Here is a 23,354-nt window from a genome sequence, read left to right on the forward strand (position 1 = left end):
GTGAAAAAGACAATTATAACTTGATGAATATCCCATGTCCTGGAAAACAGATTTGGTAGTTTCAGTTCTAATAATTATAGCATAGAGGAATTTTTGCGCATGCCTGGATTTGAATTTATAAAGATGACTGAGTCATGACATGTAAAGGTCAAAGCCATTAAAATAAAAGTTTAACATTACTCATAGTTCCCCTAGGACAAGAAGCATAACTACATGAGGCCACAGAAAGAACACCAGGTTTTGGTCAGGAAGTAAAGCAGGCGCCAAGAGAGGGCTTGGTCTAGTAGGTTTTATCAGACTGTCCTTGGGAAAAACAAGGTAGGGCAGGGGCAAAAGTGTTAGGATTGTCTAGTTTGAACAATTTCAGTGTGCTTTTGGGCTACAGGAATGATTACTGGTTGCCTGATACATGACCCTGGGGTGATCAAAGCAGAGGAAATTGCTGCCTGGTGTGTATGGATAGATGGAGTGGGTATGCTCTGGATTGGTTAGCTTACATATTAGACATCTCCTGTCTGGGACCCTTGCCATCTAAAAGAATTAGCTAAACCAGGATGGGCAGGGGGGTCTCTCCACAGTCAGAAAGGCATTTTTAAGTTGTCAAAACATCACAATATATAGAAAATAAAAACACAATATAACTCATTTGTGGCATGTATGAATTACCAAAGGTACCAGCTTTTCTACCCAGTTCACACCGCTGTATGGGGGGACACCTAAGCAAATTGCAAACCTTGGAGCATCCTACTGATATCCAAAATACATCCAGGATGGAGAGGGAGGGAGTTCAAATATAGGGCTTTCCCTTGCCCTCTACCTCTGGCCTTTGCTCCTGTTGGTAGTGGGTGTTATGTGAAATAGGGTTGGGGGGAGAGCAGGAGCTTGAAAGGAGGGTTAGCATGAAGTGTAAAGGTCAGGCTCCTTCTACCCAACTTTCCATCATCCAATTCTATTGTGAGGATTGTTTTCTATCTATATTTATTCATATTATCCTGAAAGTAAACACAACATTTCTGAGGTAGGAAAGGATGAGTTTTTACATAGAGCAAGAACTGCACCATTTCTCCTTGCCCTAAATATCCCAATCCTGGGATGGTATAAAGAGAGCCAGATGGACAGCCTTGTGCAGATCTGCCGAACCACAGGAGAGGAACTCTGAAACACTGAATCTGAGGTTGTATAGGTTACACCTGTCCATTTTATCTCCACACCCAAGAGAGGGACAAAATTCTTTACTTTCTACTATGAACACATTCTCCACCAGAGGAGAAGGGAGAAGAGTCCTGGTATATTACCCTTTGGGATGTAAATGACATGTCTCCTGAGGGAAGATAAGAGGGATTTCTCAGAGTTTACAATCCTTAGAACAATATCCCAAGATCCGTGTCTGGATGTTGGTCTCATCCTTGAGTTAGATGTGAAGAAATACCTCTAGATAAGTACCTTTCTCCAGATGGTCTCTCACTGTCTGCTCAGTAATGTCCAAGGCTTATGCTTTGACCCAGGTCCCAGTAAAATGTTCAAAAAGCCCTAACTCTGTAGAAACAAACATATTCGCTTCCTGACCATAGTGTCTCATTGAGAAATACTCTGCTCCTTTCAAAGATAATCAGGCAAAGGAAGAGGTAGTCACCAATGTCCACATGATGGTTTTTCCAGAAAGTCTTCTTCCCATGTTCATCGAATAAATGGTTATAACATGGTCTCTGACCTACTTTGGAACCATGATACTCAAACTTGTTGCAATGCAGTGCTACAAACCAGTTCATCCATAATGGCACCTGGTATTGATGGAGCAATACTCCATGCCAGGCACTGTTCTAGGTGTAGAGAAGAAGCTGTCAACAGAACTTACCAAAAAAAAAAATTCCTGCTTTTATGGAGTTTGCAATATGATGTGATGTTACATGACAGTCATTTATTTCTAATAACAAACTCTACGTTTCCTAAATGACAATGATTTTTGTGTTTTTTATATTTTTTATATAAAAGTCCCTAAATGGGCACTACTCTCACTTTCTATTCAAACATGTTTTTGGAATGGTAGATAAAGGGTGGCATTAAGCCTATTTAACCAGAAAATACAGATGACATAATGAGTTGTGCGTAGGCTAGAAACTTTTTGAGGGCTGCTAGTTTTGCAAGTTCAAACCTAGGTCAGGGCACTTTGCTCTTTTTTAGTGACTATATTTTTTAAGCAATATGGGTTAGATGATTTAACATTTTTTTGTCTGATGGTAATGGTTAATTTATTACATATTTATATTTATAGATACATATTTTTTATAATGTGTCCTTCTGAGTTCTAATTTCTCTAAGTTTTAAGATTTATGATTTAAAAATTTATGATTAGGGAATATATTACTGTTCATTTTTAAAATTTCAGCTAGAGAAATAGGCTTGTGGGATTATTACATGAACAACTGATATGGGTATGTTTTTACTAATAGGAATAGTTATTAAAATATTATAAATATACGTATATACATATACATATGTTATGCTAAACATTTACTGAATGAATAGACATTTTTTAAATAGGCAACATTTCTTTGTTCCATTAAATAAGAACTTAACACCACAGATTAACTGTTTTACACATTTTTTTTTCAAGGAATGCAATTACAAAGATTCCCAAAGCTCTTAGATATAAAACACGCTTTTCTTAAACAAGTCAGTCAATAACTTACCTTTTATCATATCTAAAAGCAGGTTTTATGGAAACAATAGGACATTTTAAAATAATTCACTTATTAGCTTGATAGCTCAAATCAATCTAAAAAAGTGCAATGGTTTCTCCATAAGAGTTGTCCATTTTACACCATCTGAACATAGGCAAATAAATGTTGAACTCTCTAAAAATAAAGTACACTCTATTATTCTCTCACTGACAAAAATATATAGCATTCAAAGTATAAAAAAGTGTTAGAGGTGAGATGCTATGTAAATGTCAGTGTTGCCCATGTTATTTTTAAATTATTCTAAATCACATTAATTTTTTTTAACATTTTTTAAAAATATATTTTATTGATTTTTTACAGAGAGGAAGGGAGAGAGATAGAGAGTTAGAAACATCGATGAGAGAGAAACATCGATCAGCTGCTTCCTGCACACCCCCCACTGGGGATGTGCCCGCAACCAAGGTACATGCCCTTGACTGGAATCGAACCCGGGACCCTTCAGTCCGCAGGCCGACGCTCTATCCACTGAGCCAAACCGGTTTCGGCACACATTAATATTTTGAGTGATATATTTTTATTGTTCACAGAATGTTAATATTAAGAAGAAAAGTCATACTGTAAGGAAGAAACAACCTATCAGCCGGGGTCTCTGTGTAAACAGTAGTTTCCACCAGAGCCAATGGACCCCGCTTGCCACACCGTGACAATCTCTAATAGTAATTGATGACCTGGAGGCAATCGCGGAGAAGTTTCCCCGTCAGATTCATTTTCTGTGATCAATTCATTTTTCAAAGGGCACGTTGTATGCAAAATGCTCTCTCTATTTTGATACAACCCGAGCGGTAATGCAGTTGTTTTCAAAGGCTTGTCAAAAGCAAATGTAGTGATCTACCTTTCTTCGTGGCAGAGGAAACAAAGCAGAATTAACAACAGGAAGAAATGTGTCCTTTGATTCAATGCAAAGTTATGTGCAGTTTACCCTGTAGTTCTGAATTCAGTTGAAAACCAGTGGGGGGAAAGAAAAAGCATATAATACCCAGTATTTGTGAAAAACGACTACCGCTTTCAGCATTAAACTTCCTGATAAAAAATAAGGAGATGCAATACTTTAGAAGAAGTGGGGGTGGCATGGAGGGACGGTAAAGAATATCTTTAAAAGCATCACAGCTGACATGAGTGTCAGAGTGGCCTGGCACAGAGACACAGATCCAGGAAATTAGGTTTTCTCTATTCTCTGAGTTCTGGAATCAGTGATTGTGCTCAATAATATGGGAACTAACCATCGTATTCTGGTTTCATCATTTCCTATTGAATAAGGTGAGACATAGATTTGTACCTGAAATCCTCTAATGGCTAACATTCCCATCTGCCACCTGTTTGAACCCTCTTTTTAAAAAAAAAACAAAATCAAATTATTTTGATAAAAATAAGAGTATAACTCTCAGGATTATCTCATGGGGGTAAAAAAAAAAACAAAAAACAAAAAAAAACACACATCTGAATTCACATTCTGGACCTATATTGTGAGACTCGACTTCATCTATTTGTGCATAAAGGAAAATTATACACTATAAGAATTTTACTAACATTATACAAAGAAAAGCTAAAATAAATCATTTCTTTTTCTGTGTGATATACTATTGTACTCCACCTCTATAATGTCCCTGTTTGATGTGATGAGAATCACAGGAATGGAGTATAAATTAAAAGTCTCCATTTTTCAATTGTAGTCACAGAAAAGTGAATTGGGTTAATTCATTTTTTTAATGTACCATTCAATATATGTTATGTACAAACATACACTCATACACATTTAATGAGGAATTAGTCATTTGTCTAGCTATATATCTAATATTTATAAGTCTTCATCAAATGATTTTAGGATTATAGACCTCCAGTTCTATATAGCATTACCTTTTTCTTTTCTTTTCATTTTTTCTTTTTAATGAGGCACATACTAACTCCAGATCACCTAAAAGCTTGCTAGAGATTACATAATCATGCTTCTAATTCATGGCCTGCCCTGTGGTTACTAGATAATAAAGCTTCTATGCCCATTTATACCAGATGAAGGGGATGAATCCTCTGAAGCCATGAACCTGACCCAATAATATTCACCCAGAGCGCCAGGCAACTGCAGAGCTAGGGAATGCACATCTATCCGCAGCTCTGCAGAAAGAAGGCACATGCCTTCCTGGTGAGAAGAAGGAAGGACCACGTCTGACGAGCCAAAGCAAAAGTTAAAAAGCAATATTCTAAGATCACTGCCTTTCCTCTCACTGCTAGTCACAGCTCTGTCATGGTTGAAGCCTGGCTCCCTTGAATTTCAAATCTTCTTAACAATCAAAATAGTAGCTAAAGAATAGAAAAGAAGACAAAGTGGCATTTTTTCCTCCTTTCTTCTTGAGGAAATGATTGATATTAGGCCAAAGAAGTAGCAACCACACCCATAACCAAAGCAGTAACAGCTATAATTTGGCTAAGCTAAATACCATGCCCAAATTCAATATCAAGCAGTTTTTAGGCATATGTAAAATAGTCCCTAGGCCAATCATAGGGCACAGACATTATTTAATTGATTCATAGGGTGATTTTTTAAATTTTAATATCTCAGAACTAGAGATGCATTGTAAATTATATGGAGCATCATAGTTTAACAGATTTTTAATAGTAAAACAGGTGTAATTTTAAATTTAATGGAAGCATTTTTCCACTTTTAAGGCTGATGAAACTGAGTCACAGAGGCTTACCCATGATCACATTGACAACACGTAAACTCAGAACTGAATGACTATGAAACTCTTCTTTCAACGGTAAGTAATATAATATTTACAATATACCCAATTCTCTTGGAAGCAAACACATAGAACAGAATTTATGCCATTAAACAAATTATGAGCCAAATAAGAAAGGTTAGAAGCATGAGAGGGAATCAACCGAACAGGGTTCTCAGTTGCTGGTTTGGAAGGTGGAGAGGACTGAGGGCAGTTTCCAGAAGCTAAGAATGGACTCCACACTGACAACCGGCAAGGAAATGAGAACTTCAACCTTAAAGCCTCAAGGAACTAAACAGAAGATAACGGAAACTGGCTAATGCTAACAAACTAAATAAGTGGCTAGCAGATTCCTCCCTAGAGCTTCCAGTTAAGAGAGCAGCCTAGCCAAGGACTCATGAGACCTAAGAGTGAGACTCCACTCACAGATCTCAGTGGATTCATGTGGAGACTTCCAAGCTACAAGAACAGTGACCTAACAAATAGGTATTGCTAACTAAACTACTAAGTCAGTGGTAATTTATTACACATCAATAGAAAGGCGGTACAGATTTTGGTGAGAGAGAGAGAGCAATACACAGGGAAAGAATAGGATATTTGTAAAATGTCATAGGCAATCCATCACAGGACATTCTTTTGCTTATCATTGTAACATTTTTAAATAATGCTGAAATATGTGATCACACATTTTCTCAGATCGTAAGATTTTCTTCGCCTGAGAGAAATTATGTGGGAAAAAACCCATCAATATATGATGATAATATTCTCACTTAGAATACAGGAGATGACCTTTCACTCTATAAGACACTACTAGGGAATGAGATTCCATTTTTATCATACTGTCCACTCCTAGCCCACCACCCCACTCACCACCACTATCCTACTTTTGTAGTCTTTGGTTCTCTTTTTATTTCAACATTCACCAGCTGAAAGCTCTTTTTGAGGACCATTTTGAGGCACTAGGGTAACATTATCCACACACTAAAGAACCAGAACTGTCTGGTGGTTTTGTCCCCCTTGCCTGGCAATAAACTTCAGGGTAGAAAAGTCCAGCATCCTGACTCCATGCAGGAAAATTGTGAGTTACACTTACACTCTAGAGTTTGGGAGCATTTCTTAATATATCGTTTGTACACGGTTATTTGTCTTGAGTCAGCTTCTGGGAAATTTGACTTGTATAAATAGCAGATCTTGAAGATAAGTTTCTTAAGTAGGATCACTCAAAGGCTAGGTGGCAACAGGAACAATGTTGGTAAGATTTTCACCTGTGGTGAAGTTGTATGGGTAGCAATTTAAAACATGGAATAAATGTCAGAATACAAGTCATAGAAAGAGGTCTTCATCTCATATAGCCCATGGGTAGATTATTCTGAAGACCAAGCCAAGGACTAACTATATGATAGAAGAACATCAGACAGAATGGAATTGTTGCAGCCTGAATCTTTTGACACTTGGAATAGGAACATTTAGAAGAATCTGCTTAAGAAAATCGAGTCCTAAGTTCTCTCAGTATTCCAGGCCCATAGAAACAGCTGGTTTCCCCTTGCTAGAAAATTCAGGGCCTTCCTCAACAATTCTTAGCATGGGCCAAATGAAGACATGTTGCTCCAGCTAAGAGCCAAAATGGACCAATCAGGAAAGGAGCTGCAGGATAAAGTTATTATATACTAGGAGAAGTGTGGAACTATGCCTGAGATAGATCTTGAGGGACCTATTCCAGGCGGAGCAGACTGTGAAGTTGAATAATGGAGGGTTTTTGATATGGGAACACTTTCCCATGACTCTGGATTTAACATTCAGGAAAAGGCACCTGGATTGTGTCCAAATATGCACCTGGACTGGCTCTGTGAATCTCGGGGGAAAGATGGCTTATATTAAACAAAGTGGAGATGTCAGATTTTCCTTGGCAGAATGTTGAGAAGAGACTCCCAAGGCACAGAGAAGTGAACTTGACAGAGTGCATGTGTTATGGAAGACCTCAAATCACCACCACTCCCTCCTCTGATGATCCCCATCCTGGAGAGAGCCAGCAGACACCATCTTCGATGGTGATAAGGAATGTGGGATAGCAGAACCCAGTGGTAGCTGTTATTTTTTTCAGTCTGGTGCTAACAGTAAGAGATATTTTTATACAACGAGGTTTCTTAGTGTCCAAAAAGAAAACAAAAAACATATGTCAGAATGTCAGGAATGCAGAAACCTGGTGGCATATATAAAGTTGAAAGTAAGATCAATTTAATTACTATAATCTGCAACCAGTTAAAAGTGGCTGATGGAAAAACTTTCCAAAAAGAGATCTTGCATTTGGATAAGAGGGACTGATTTAAGGCAAAAGAGGAGAGAAAATGGACACATTACCATGGACTTATTGGTATAGCCACATACAGCATTGCCAGAAGATGTATCCTCTTAGAGTGCTGAATGAAACAGGCTGCTATGCCTGTAGCTAAGGTGCCACCTCCAAGATAATCCTGTGTGTGAATGGGATTGGACCCTTCAAGATGTGGCACATACACTGAACTAACCATTATGGGGACTGCAATGATTTGTTCTCCCTGTGTCCATGCCCTTGGATAATGCCTACATACTCTTTCTCTGGCTTGCCTAGGAAACTCGCTTTGAGCAACAGGACATTAACATATATGATGCAGACAAAAGCATGAAAAGGATTTGTGCTTTGTGATTCATGCTTTCCTATTCCGCCTGAGGACCTGACCAACACTGCCATGGGAATAAAGCTACACTAATCCTCTGGCCACAGCTTCCCACCAAGAGCCAGACCAAGTGTCAGACACATGAAGAAGGCCATCCCAAGAAAACAGCCACCCAGCTAAGCCCAGCCCAAATTCCTAACCCCTAAAATCATGAGCCAATACAAGATTTTTGTTTTAAAATAGATTTTGGTGTGGTCTGTTTTATAGAAAATGCTAACTGACACAGTACTCACTTAAACTTGCCTTTCCTGTGACTTATATCATTTTTGGTTTCTCCTAGAAGTACGGGAATCTTTGTCTCAGAATAAACTTCTAGGAAACATCACCTGAGACAATAATGATTTGTCACTGGCTAGACTTCATGAAGACAAGGCAGCATTAACTTTATGCATTTACATTCCAAAAACTGGGCATATATTGCAAGTATTCTGAATTTGAAAATGGAAGTTATTCAGAACAAAGCATGAGGGGATCCAACTATATTTTCAGAGTAAGATTCTTCTTTCTCTCCTATCTGCTGTGATCATCCATCCCCTTTATCAACTTTAGCTATTAGAAGAGTGCAAATTAGAGAATTAGGTCCTGTGTAGAGACTTGTCCAAGGGATTATAATTCTAGAAAATATATTCAAATTATAGGGCAGATAGTCTTTCTACTGTATGCCCAAATGCTGTATTCTACAAGGAAAAAACCATCGAGAACACAGGTGGTGAGATATTTGCTGTCACTTACATGACACATGAAAGTCAGTGTACATTCCTGCCATTTGCTGCCTGACAGAAGGACTCCCAGAGCTCAAGGTGCGGCGAAAGGGCCCCCCTGAGGAGATACCATCTTTACAGCCTGTTGGGTGTGTGTGTGTGTGTGTTAGTCATTTTGCAGAGTTAAACACCACTAGGAAATCTCCTGCATTGACAGGAATCCAGCAACATGTTCTGAAAAAACATATTGCATCAGCATTTTTAATATAACTTCATTTTGGGGGTAGGAAAAAGTGGTGCTGTAAAGCTTTTTACACTGAAGAACTATACCAAAAGGTAATTAATAGTTAAAATCTCATTCAACCCTGGCCAGTGTTGCCCAATACTTAGTGTCAGCCTGCACACCAGAGTCAAGGGTTTGATTCCTGGTCAAGGGCACATACCTGGGTGAAGGTTCGATCCCAGGCCCGGTTTGGGCGAGTTTTGGAAGCAACTAATTGATGAGCCTTGCGTCTGGCACTGGTGGGTCAGCTGAGCGGCGCTCCCATTGTGGGAGCGCACTGACCACCAGGGGGAAGATCCTGCATTGAGTGTCTGCCCCCTGGTGTTCAGCATGCGTCATAGTGACTAGACAACCAGTCATTTGGTCATTCGGTCATTTGGTCATTCAGTTGCTTAGGCTTTCATATATAGAGATGTATATGCATACATGCACACACACAAATACACACACACACACACACAGTTCTCTCTTTCTGGGTACCCTGGTTGATAGAGGTAGGTTGAAGTTCTTAGCTTCTTTCAAATTTGAGAGTTCTTGGAATAGAAGGGAGATAGTGCCACATTGATGTCTCTCTCTCTCTCTCTCTCCCTTCCTCCCTCCCTCTCTCCTTCCCTCCCTCCCTCCCTTCTCCTCCTTTCCACTCTCCCTAAAAGCCAAAGGGAGAACTATCCTTAGGTGAGGATTAACAACAACAAAAATCTCATTCATCTGTATTGTCCTTAGTTGTACTTTTTCCAAAAGGGAGAAACCTATTCTTTATTTTCTTTTAATTTATGTTAAAATTTGAATGCTTATTTAATAAAATACAGAAAAATAGCATCGGTTTTTTTACATTACTGGCTTTTACAGGATTATAAACTGTAACATTCATACAGTGGTAATGCATCACTATTTAATTATATACATTCTAACTATGCCATTGACTATTTCTGGGAGGGAGATGATATATGTTTAATTTTATGGTCAATAATTAAGCTTCAGATAAAATTATAAAATGAAAAATTTACTAAATCTTTGGCAAGATGACTACTTCTAACAGTTAATACGGGAATAAGAGACTGTGATAAATGGGGAGATTATATTTGAATTATTAAAATTAGCAGTACAAAGAAAAAGGAAGGCTACAAGGATATATAATAGGGCATTAATTTAAGCTTTATCAACCCTTTTGTGGAACAAATATTATGATTCAGAATATTAAGTAAAAGTAGGGCATGTGCTAAGAAAATGTCCCTCTGTTATATTTCAAATACATAAACCATAGGAAAGATGTATGCTAAAAATATTACATCATCTCTGATAGGTTTTGAGATTCAAAGTTTTTTACTAACTCTAAAAATTCTGACCTTCCCATTTTAAATACTATGTTATTTATTAATGAAAGAAAAGTCCTATTTAAAATAAAGAGTATAGAGTTATTATTAGGATTAGTCTCCAAATTTTACTCATCTTAATACTCCAAAAATATTGGGTATGTGTACATTTGTCACTTCTCACCATGTTTGTTGAGTGGTATTTATGAACATACTAGTGACCCAGTGCGCAAAATCACACAAAATCCAGACCCAAGGGAAATCGCGCGAGACCCAGGACCCCGGACCTCACTGCACCACGGGACTCCCCCAAGTCCTGCTGGCACTGCCCCCACAAGTCCAGCCGTGCCACAGTACCCAGAGTCAAGTCCCTGACCACACACGCAGCCCCGCCCACCCATGCATGCCTTGCCACGCACACAGCCTCCTAGTGACTGGTTTTTGGTCATTACAGCGTTAGGGCCACTGGGTTTTTATAATATAGATGGTTTATAAATAATAATGAGTATCACCTTTTAATGGAGTTAAACCCCATACACTTACTGTAATATGTATATGTGTGTACATTATATAAATATATCTATATATCTATCCTATCTAATAAAAGAGTAATATGCAAATTAACTGTCACTCCTCACTCTGTCAGTCTGTTAAAAAGATGGTTGCAGCCACGGAACTGGAGCCAGCAGGAAGCTTGCATTGCCCCTGGTGATGGAGGAAGCCAAGCTTCCTGCCTACCCTGGCCAGCCCTGAACTCCACTCAAGGCTACAAAGTTTCAATTATAGAAGTTAAATAAATCCAAGATACCTGCTTCCAGCCCACAGCCGTAGCCAGCCTGAAAACAGCCATCAGCCCCTCACCCAGGCTGGCCAGGCACCCCAGCACGACTCCCCCACCCCAAAGGGGCTGTGGTCAGCCTGAAAACAGCCCTCAGCCCCTCACCCAGCTGGCCAGGCACCCTAGTAGGACTCCCACCCTGATCTGGGACACCCTTCAGGGAAAACCAGCCAGCCCCAACCCATGCACCAGGCCTCTATCCTATATAATAAAAGGGTAATATTCAAATTGACCCTAACAGCAGAATGACTGGGAATGACTGGTCACTATGACACACACTGACCACCAGGAGGCAGACGCTCAATGCAGGAGATACCCCCTGGTGGTCAGTGCGCTCCCACAATGGGAGCTCTGCTCAGCCACAACCCAGGCTGACAGCTGCCAGCACAGTGGTGGTGGCGGGAGATTCTCCTGCCTCCTCAGCAGCGCTAAGGATGTCCGACTGCAGCTTAGGCCTGGTCCCCGCTGGCAAGTGGACATCCCCTGGGGGCTCCTGGGCTGCCAGAGGGATGTCTGACTGCCAGCTTAGGCCTGATCCCCCAGGGGGATTTTCCCCGACTTCTAGAGGGCACAGGCCGGGCTGAGGGACCCTCCCCAAGTGCACAAATTTTTGTGCACCGGGCCTCTAGTATATCTCTACACACACACACACACACACACACACACACACACACACACACGTACGTGTGTGTGTATACCCCTCATATATGTACTAGAGGCCCGGAGCACAGATTTGTGGAGTCCCTCAGCCTGTCCTGCACCCTCTCACAATCCGGGACCCCTCAGTGATGTCAGACTGCCAGTTTTGGCCCGATCTCTGGCAGTCCGACATATCCCAAGAGATGTAGTAGTGCGCAAAGTGGCAGGCAGCCGGGGAGGAGCCCACGTCAGGCATCACACCGCTCCAGCTCATCCCGGCCCCACTGCATCTGCTGCTACTCACTAGTACTGCTATGGAGGTGGGAGAGGCTCGCGCCCCTGCAGCTGTGCTCGTCAGCCATGAGCCTTGTGTCTGGCCCTGGTGTTCAGCACTCATCATAGCGACCAGTCGACCAGTCATTGGGTTGTTCAGTCGTTTGGTCACTTAGGCTTTTATATATATAGATGTATATGCATACATGCGTGTGTGCGCGCGCGCGCACGCACACACACACACACACACACACACACACACCCAATTTCTGTCTTTCTGGGTACCCTGGTTTATATAGGTAGGTTGAAGTTTTTAGCTTCTTTCAAATTTGAGAGTTCTTGGAATAGAAGGGAGATAGTCAGTGCCAAGGAAATGTCTCAGAAATTCCGGAGATGATCCTGCCTCTCATGAACCTTGTTTGCTCCTTGCCCTATAGAGTCAGACAATGCACCGCCTGGAAGATTCTTGGAATCCTTTGCTAGAATTTCTGCCCAGTCACAGGACCCATGAGCACCCATGGCAATATTTAATTTGAAGTAGATATCACTTACAGGATGGACCAAACTGTGGCTCGACCTAAGCAGTGCAAGAAGGCTCTCAGAACTCCCAGCAACTGAGTTTGGAATCTTTCCCTGAACCTAGCAGGAATGCAAACCCATATTTCCTGAGGTTAATTTTTTTTTTATATATATCAGTTATCAGATTATGGTGGGGTTGTAGTGTCTAAAATCAGTATGCTAAATATAGAGCAAATATTAAACTTAGATGTGGAGATTTGGAAGAGGATTTGAAGGAGAAAAACAACTGGGGGGTGCTGGATAATAGATATGGTGATCTGATTAGCTTTGCAAGCAATAATTGGGCATGTTTACTAATTTTCAGGATGACTGTTTGTTGAAAGAGAATTTTTCTATGAATATTTCATGATTCGCAAAGTCATGGTCCAAGACTTCTAATCAAGGGAATATTTGAATAGCAAAAGCCTTGGAAGCTAGCATTTTAAAGATGTCTACCCAGAGACATTCGCCTCCATCCCAGCAGAATACATAAGGACAAAGGCTTCCCTCCACCTCTCAAGAGGATTCGTTTCCATTATTTGCCTGCAGGACCTATATAAGCTCTTGGTCTCATAATTTCGGGGTCGCCCTCTTGTAATGTGAATCCACTGCACATGCAGATGAACTATGATTCTCTTATATGTCACCCTGTGGGGGATGTGGCACTCAGGGGAGTGACACAGGTGCTACCCCGTGAGTAACAGACTGTTTCTCTGGTCCAGAAGCCTCATGCTCATGATCTCATAATCTTGATATCTCTTCCCTTATATATACATAAAATTACTGTTAACTGAAAGTATTTTTAAATACGCCACTGCAAAAGCAGGGTTAGGACAATGTTCACATGGATATTTACCATCCTGACTTTCTGTAAAAGGGCAAAACATTATTTAAACAAATGCTTGCATCTTTTCAATATGAAAGTTTATTTAACACTACAAATCACAAAGTTTTAAATAAGGTGTTCTCTTTTCCATTACATCATTTTCATTCTGGGAAGAAAAATAAATGCATGGAGATTAATTACAGTATTGTAGAGAACATGTTGAATGTCATTAACAAGCACATATAAGTGACAGATGCTTCAAATCTGACTTCTCTTTCCATTTCATCTCTTCTGCCTCCACCCAGAGAATGTTTTTGTCTGTTTGCTTGTTTGGGTTTTGTTTTGCTTTCAAGGACTCACATGAGTCGTTTGTGCCTGGATAATTTAGAATAAGCTCCACGTTTTAAGCTCCATGACCTTAATTACATCCTCAAAGTTCCTTTTGCTATGTAACAGCATATTGTCAGGTTCTAAAGATTAAGGTATGGACTTCTTTCGGGGGAGGGGGGTCATTGTGCCTGTCACAGTCCATATACTTAATATCTCAGTCTTAATATCCTCATTTATAGAATGGGAATGCCAATACCTAACCCAAAGGGGCGTTTTGAAATTTAATCATATTATTGTAAAGCACAGCCTGACTCTCCTTCCTACTTCCTTCTTTCCAGGAGTGACCCAGGTTCTAGGCTGACTCACTTATATATTAGAGGGTGGTGATGGGATTATTTTTCATAGAACTGAAATAAAATGCTTCTTTCCCATTGCTCACTCTTTTCAGCGAGTGCTGTGTCTAAAGACATGTGTAGTTAACATGTGTAGCAGAGCAAAATATCAAGTGACTCGGTTAAGCCTTTGGCAAATACTGGTAATGATTCAACGTCAACCCAATATTGAATTCTATGACAGACGACTGAACTATTGATATTTTGTTTTGCTGATGAAAGAAGGAATCAAATGTTTTAGTACAAACCTGCAGGACAGTTCTGTTAATGAAGTCATTGATAAAAGGGACATTTGTTCATCTGTCACAGCACTGCCCTAAATCTAAATTGATCCTTAGAACATACCTGATAAACATCAAACACCAGGCTTCCTTTGCACTGTCAGGAAATATGCTTTAGTCATATGTCATTGCAAAAGTCTTATACATGAAAAATATACAGAAAGATTGAAAAAGTCTGTAATAGAACAAAAATGGTATCTACCCAATTCAAAAGAGAAAATCATAACCAAATATTTTACCTGAATATGTATATACTTATCGATTTTGCCAAATATTTTAACAATTATCTGTGAAGTTAAATGTAAATCATTTTTCCAAATTTATATATTCTCAGGAAGAGTGCATGGTTTAAGTGTATTTACACAGCTAGAAAGTCACAGAAACATCTACATTCAGATTTTTTCCCTTTTTTTAAAAAAAAATCTCTTACACACTTACTGAGTATAAAGGATAGATGGAAAGAATAGTTTTATTATGCAACAGATGGAATTTTTTTGAAATGTCATTATTTTCACACTATTTTATGATATTTAAAAGAAAGCAAAAAGGTTTCACAGAAGTAGAAGGATTGGCAAATTCTCAATATGTTAGATCAGCCTATAATGCTTAACCACAGAGCAAAGAATAAAGATTAGATAACACAATTTGGAATGAGAAAATCAAAACCCCTAAAAACTCTCTGATGGATAAATAACAGATCAGCATGTTCCTGTCCCTTAATATTGTTTTTCAAATAATTTTGAAAATCCACTAAAAAGCTGACTAGAAATTCCCCTTTCTACTGCAGAAGCATGAGCGCTAAAAGTGCAAAAAAGAGAAAAGTAAAAACATTAACTAATGACAAATAGTAATTGCCAAGGGGAAATATAGTGGTAGAGTCAAATACTTTTCATGATTCAGTTATTTAAATTTGATGAAAAGTAGAGCTTTATTTTCTGATACCATTCCATAGAACATAAAAATAATGTTCCTAATGTTATTTAACAGAATTTATTAAAATGTGATGTAGAGTGGAATATTTTTTCTTATACTTGGCAGCCAGGGCCAGAAAAACCATTTCCTGGCTTAGACATTATATGTAACAGTATCATTATTGGAGAGATAGTATTTACATCGAAATAAAGCGATTCTAGACCCAGTGATCTCTCTTTAACTCAGTTTTAGTGTTGTAAGCAAAAATCTCTATTGAATTATAAGGTAATATTATCTTTTAAAAAATACCTATTAAGTTAAATACAGTAAACTAGACTCTCCAGGCAGAGTGTCCACATGGGACAATTAGTCAGCTACAGTGATGTAAAGTGATGCTTTTCTCTTGTTAATAAATGGATAATTACAGAAACTCAACAGCATACTGGCTGGACACAAAGGGCTGCTATGCAGATTCAAAAATGCATAGTTTCTATGTGAAATCTCTTAGATTATGTGGAGAATATTAAATGCTTTTATTTAAAATTATGAAACTTATGAATAGCAGAAGGAATACTGGTGAGACAATAGAAAATAATAATTATTTATCATTTAAAACAGTGTATAATTATATTTGTAGTGATATCAGTTAAAATTAGATGACAAATGGGGCTCAACAACCAGATACCCCAAAATGTTTAAAGAAAATATGCTGGTCTTATACGAGTTAAACCACAGGATATAAAATACATGCCATTTCTGTTATTAAAAAAAAAAAAAAGTATTGCTACACAGCTACAAGAATTGAAAGAAACCTGATTAATGTTCAATATTTGCCTTAGATCTCCAAAGTTTTATTTTATTATAATCTGGATGTGCTTTTATTTTTATGTCTTAAAATATATTTTTATTGATTTTTATAGAGGAAGGGAGAGGGACAGAGAGATAGAAACATCAGTGATGAGAGAGAATCATTGATTGGCTGCCTCCTGCATGCACCCTACTGAGGAATGAGCTCACAACCTAGGTATATGCCTAACCTGGAATCTAACTGTGACCTCCTGGTTCATAGGTCGATGCTTAACCACTGAGCTACACCGGCCAGGCTGAATGTGCTTCTAAATTAAAAGATGTATTTCAAGTCTTTTCCTTTTCCCTTACTTGTAATATGTTTTCAAACAAAAACAAAAATAAAAACATTGCTAAAGCCGTGTTCATAATCTTAGGAGGTTATCCTTGAGCTGGCAGCCAAAGCTTAGCTAGAGATGACTGTGTCAGAAGGTGAGGGCTCACACCGTAGCCCTATGCACTGAATACTTTCCAGGGGACACCACCACAAGAAACAGTCATCTAACATATTTATTTCTCAGTAAAAATTAATAATTTAAAATCCGGTTCATATATCCTTGCCTCTTCTCAGTTTAGTGCAAGTGAATTCATTAACTGCATTCTACTTAAATCTGAGATCCAGACCAGATTGAATTTCTACCTATGAAAGCTGATGTCTTGAAACTGAACTGTGGTGCCAAATTCCCCATCATCCAACCCCTCCCATAGATATTCTGAACTTAATGAATTCCTTGCATCCAAATTCTTACCTTTTTTAAACTTTAAAAAATGCTGAAAATCAATTAAACAACAAATATTAACTGCGGGTCCTACATCGCAAGACAGATGCTTAACCTTATGGGAAAATAAATTGAAATAAAAGCCATGGGCACTGGGAAACAGACAAAAACAAAACAAAACAAAACAAAAATACACAAATCTGTAATTAAGTAGAGGAAATAATGTTTAAATTCAAGAAGAATACTAAATCCTACAGTTAACCTACAAGCATAAGAAATGCCATTAAATATGCAAAACTATTAAATTATGAAATTATTTTAGGTAGTGGACTTTGCTTTAAAAGGCTGCAGGGAGCAAAAAAAGGAATTGAGGTAGAAAAAAAGAGAGTGGGGACACACGGTGGGGTAAGAAAACTGTATGAGCAAAGAGATACCCTTTCAGTGCTTTTATTACCCCAGGACAATAGTAGAATGACTTCACCCTCTCATTCACAAAGAAAAGAAAGGCATGGGCTACCCACAGAAATTTTAAACAATATGCATATTTTTTATATACTCGTTGATATTGTAGGGAAAAGCCAGACCTCTGGAAGACCGAATGACCCAATAAGAAAGAGAAGAGAGGAACAAGCTACCGTGGCAGAGCAGGAGCCGCCTTATGTGCTAGTCCAGTAATGTCCAATAGAACTTTTTGTGACAAAGCGAATGTCCTATCTGTGCTGTCCAAATGGTTCACTAGTCAAGTGCAGAGACTGAGAACTTGAACTGCAGTTAGTAAAACTGAGGAACGGAATCTTTGATGGTGTCTCATTTTAATCTATTTGAATTGAATTAGCCACCCATCGCTTCTGCCGAGGTTCTCAACCTGTGGGTGCGACCCCTTAGGGGTCGCCTAAGACCATCGGAAAACACATATATAATTACATATTGTTTACAGTAGCAAAATTATGGTTATGAAGTAGCAACGAAAATAATTTTATGGTTGGAGGTCACCGCAACATGAGGAACTGAATTAAAGGGTCGCGGCATTAGGAAGGTTGAGAACCGCTGAGCTAGAGGCTAGTGTGTGGGAGTGTTGTTAGATGAGGAGGCCTCACGGCCAGCTTCCTTCCTCTCCCTGCTGATTGGGCCCTGGAGCCCTTTGGTCCGGAGGGCATTTCAGCCTGCTCACACTGCCCTGACCACAAACTTCCGCGTGCCGCCAGGAAGAGGTTTGGGAAGCTATGCCAGCTCATGCCAGTTATTTTCTTAGCTACCTCCTTGACTCTGTTTCTTGGTCTGTTCGTAAACTAACTAGAAAGCAACCAAAGGCAGAGTTGGAATCTTCAATCTGTTCCGTTTTAGAATCGAAGCCATCATTTTTAGTTTGACCTACCCTCTCATTTGCCAACAATTAAAATAGGGATTCATACCTATTTGAGAATCTGTCTTACAATTTATCTGACAACATTTAATGTTTACCTTTTCTAAATAGACACAGATTTTTTTTTTTTGGACTGAGTTTATCGGTTAGAGCTGAGTTATAAGTTCAGAGAAACAAAGTTGACAATAGAAACATCAGCCAAGTTTTCACTTGAGCCACCTTGCTGTAAAGTTTGGTATGCATTGCATTCCATTCCACTTCAGAAGGCTCTTCATTCTATATGGAGTAATTCTACCTCTGCACTCGATGTATGCATGGTGCCTCTCAGTGCATTGCCTATTTCTAAGAATGAATCATAGTAATGCTACCCTTCATGTCTCCCCAGCACTGAGATACTACTTTGGGTTATGATGCCATTCTATATGGGATTGGACAAACTTCAAGTAATTTAATGAAGCAATAACCCCACTCTGGGAGTGTAGGACTCCTGAGGAAAAAATCCAGTCTTGTATTAGTGTTATATACAATGTACATGAGCGTTAGTAATATAAGTCATCTTAAATATGTATGACTTTATTTCGGTACTGTTAGTCATGTTCCAAAACTTATTCTCCAGTCTGTACTTCTCCTCTCCTTTGAAAAAAATTAAAATAACTGATTTGCCCTCAGAGAAAATAGGAAGGTATGCTAAAAACACAGATAGCTCTGCCTTGGTATATGACTGTGAATTTCCTGAGGTATCATTTTTCCAGATATAATGAAATGAAACTTGTGTACTTTGTCCAATCTTTTGTTACTTTCTAATTTCTCTCTCTTGAATACTTAACACCTGATGTGTTAATGGTTATGATGGACACCATAGGAGATCATCCTTGATAATTTATGGTGCTTGTACAGACCATACAAAGTACAGAGCTGCTACAAGAAGAAAATACATTTTTTAACCTAACCTGACTAGCTTACAGTCATCCTATTGAGGTTCCTCTAATGTAACTGGTATAAAGAAAGAGAAGGCTAGACGTGTACAGGGAGGGGTATTGTTAAAGAAGAGCAAGAAAGGGAAATGCATGACAATAGAAATATTCTTTTCATAATCTTTCCTTTTACCACTTCGTTGTTGCCCTATTGTTAAAAAGATGCCTATAAAAAATCCAAATGAAAGCCATATGTTTCTGACTTCAAGCTAATAGAACCAAATGTTTAGCTTCTTGAACTCTACATTAAGAGAATTTCTAAAATCCTGAGCCTGGTAACATTGTTTGAAATATTAAAAAAAATTAGAAGAAAAAGTAGCCTAAATTAAAAAATGGAATAAATGTCCTCATATTGCCAAAGGGGTCTTATTTCATCATATTAGTTATCAAACTCTTAGCCATGAGTCTGAAACCCCGTAGCAACTGCTTTACAAACTTTACAATATATCTTAAGTTCCCTATTTACTTATAAGAGAGGTCAACTAGAATTATTTAAAATGACTGCAGTTGAATTGATAATAGCCTTATAGGACATCAGATATTCCACTTTGCTATTATCTGATATAAATTTCAGTAACACAAAATAACAAATTTATTTTTAAATATATAAATTAATTTGAATCAAATTAGGATTGCAACAATGACTGAATTACCAAGTAATACACAACATTGAAAACTTGCCATTTGATTCCAGGTCTCAAATTAACTCTCTTAATTGTCATTTCCTCAGAGAAGTGCTTTGTTCACACCCTATCTAATATATTGACAATTATTTTCTCTCTCGATTCCTTATTCATTTTCTTTTAACCCTTATTATATATTCATAAATATCTTATGAACAGTCTGCTTGATGGTTTTTATTAGTCTCCTCCATATTTCAGTTCAAGGAATGTGAGGAAATATTTTGTTAATCTTCAGTTCTTCAGTTCTTAGACCAATTCCTGACTCAGATTAGGCTAGATAATATATATGGAATAGATTAATTATTCTATGATATTAATTATTATTAACAATTTCTCATTACATATTATTAATAATTAATCATTGCATATAAATAATTTATTACAGCTATGCCAATAAGGGTTTGGACATTATGTCTAAATTTCTTTTCAGTTAAGCCTTACGTGATTATAAAGCAGTAACTAAAAACTCTTAAGGACTAATCTAAGTGGTAACTAAGAACTCATTTTTGTATATTTGTATTAAAATCATCTTCTGTATGTTTACATAAACATATATTTTAAATACTGACTCTTTGTTATGAAAGATAAATAAGATTTAACCAAATCTGTCTCATTTATTATTGTCTCCAAGAAGCACATGAAGCTATGAACAAAACACTGTCATTTGTTTATCAATTATATATTCTAATGATATGGAAAATATTTAGAAGGAAATAAGCTGCTTGTTCATAGCCAGCCTGATACACATGCCTATTAAGTATAACTATACATCATGAATTTTTTCAAAAAATTGTTTTAAGATAATATTTAGCCTGAAATACTAAATGTATGCTTACTTTATAAATTTGAAACTACTGAAAACACAATGGATAAATGAAAATACTCCAAATTCTAACTCTAAATAAACTTTCTTGAAATTCAACAATTAAGCTTTCTCCTACAATCAGATTTATTAAAAGATTGCTGCTTTCATTTCCAGATCTTTATCAATATGGCTACAACACTTGAGGCAACATCAAAAAGAGTACTCATTTGATACCAGACCAAGGTCAAAGATTCTGTTCAGGAAAAGAAGATACTATAAGCAATTTCTCACTGAGAAAATAAAATACCATGGAAAAAAATGTTAGAAACTTTTTTAAATACCTTGAAATCCAATGCAGAAAATAAACACACCGGTTACATAGTACTTTAGAAAACACTGTGAAAAGAACAATATGCCAGTTATCATAAATCATAAAGGCCACTCAATCTCCCCCAAATTATAGTATTATAAGACCTTATACTTCATGTCTTAACAGAGATGTTCATAGGATTTCTTTCTTAAAACATTTTTTCCAACTACAGTTCTTTTCATTGTTAAAAAATCTAACCTAATACAAAAGCATAGTGGATAAGACACTGCACCAGAGCAAAGTCTTTGGTTCTCATTTGTTCCACAGTCATGCCATTAGTCAAGGCACTTCAACTTCCTGAGATCCAATTGTCTCCTTCTTGAATAAGAGAATCAGATGTGCTAATTTCTAATCTTTTTCAGATCCAACTTTCTAGCACTCTATTACCCTACTTCAGATTGAAAGTCTGTCTCAATCAAACTCTATTGGGTTTTTTTAAGCTGATACTTAATATAGTTTGCTTTAGAATGTTAAATGTAAAAAATTACTTTTGCCATAAAATTCACATTGGATTTTATCCTACATTGACCTAAAATAACGTGTCAACATTCCTAAATAAAATTCCTAGTTCAGAAGACATTATAATTCCCTCAAATAAAATCCATCAAGTTTTGCATCTTAAACATCTAAATCTTTTCTTGTACACCTTGAAGCTATACAATGCTCTAATCATTCAAGTATGTGGGGTTGTGTCTCCTGTCTTCATGTTCCTGTCTGAACTCACAAAAAGAGGAAAATCTGCCGACATTTGGAAGATATGCTTCGGAGAGAGTAAGAGTGATTAAGGTATTAAAACAAATTAGCATTTTAAGGATCACCTTTTATGCATGACAGGATCTCCTACCTCACCTCTCCAGTTTCACACAGAGCCTGGTTCCCTGTATAGCCTTAGTTTGGCCTCTGCATCTTGTAATAAGCACACCAGGCAGGTTCTCTCTTTGGTTTCTCAGTTTTCAGTTTCTTTGGTTGTAATTCAAGTACAGCGGACCCTTGAGCAACACTGGTACGAATTGGGCAGATGCACATATTAAACAGATTATTTTCAAGAAACACTATAAGTGCATTTTCTCTTCCTTATGATTTTCTTAGTAACATTTTCTTTTCTCTAGTTTAGTTTATTGTAGGAATAGAGTATATGATACGTATACAAACTATGTGTTCATCAACTGTTTATGTTATAAGTGAGGTCACAGTAGGCTATTAGTAGTATCAAAGAACAAAATTCAGTGGAGTAAATTTGAGGATCTAATCAATTCTATTACGTTATTCCTGATGGGAAGTATCCCATCTTAGGGACTGTACAAAATGAAAGTATTTTGTTTTTTATAGGAAAAAGGGTGGGGTAGAGGAGGTATTAACAAAAGAAAAGAAAGGATTATTTTTAAGAGCAGAACATCTTTTGGCAGAAAGGGACTGGGAGGGATCTTATTATGCAGATTATCTCATCTCTCTATGGTGTCTGGTTTGGGGGTGAAGAGAACCTAAGTGTCATACTATCTCCTTCCTGTTATTTGGAAAATTCCAGACTGACTGATGAAGGCTATGTTTTTTGGAGAGGTTGAAACTATGGCTAAATCTGGTATTAAATCTAGGTTTGGTATCATGAGCTTTTAGCAGGAGTGACACCATTTAGGGCCCGTTAAAGAGAAATATATCTTTAAATTTACTTGATTTAATTTAATTTTGTTTTTTTAACAGTTCTTAATTTTTCGGGGGTCAAAAATTATATGCAGATTTCTACTGTATGAGGGCCCTAAGCCCCACATCATTTACGGGCCAACTGTGCATAGTTCTGCGTGACTCCTTGGCTGTGCAAATAGGAAGTGTGAGTTGTGGGAATAAAATAAGTCCTCTGTGGTATCCACAAATCTGGAGACATACTGGACCTTTATTTACAACTATCAACAAAAATTGTTGTTTCACCCAATAAGAATCCTATCTATTCTCCACCCCTCAGAACCAGGAAGGAAAAAAGATAATTATACTACTATGCCTAACAAACTATATTGTTCTATGTTGATCCTGGCATATTTTAGGCTTTTGGGGTGATTCTGGAACTTTAAAAGAACTATGTTTTCT

The sequence above is a fragment of the Myotis nattereri genome (assembly GCF_964212035.1).
Source record: "Myotis nattereri genome assembly, chromosome: 5".
In the NCBI taxonomy this organism is placed as follows: Eukaryota; Metazoa; Chordata; class Mammalia; order Chiroptera; family Vespertilionidae; genus Myotis; species Myotis nattereri.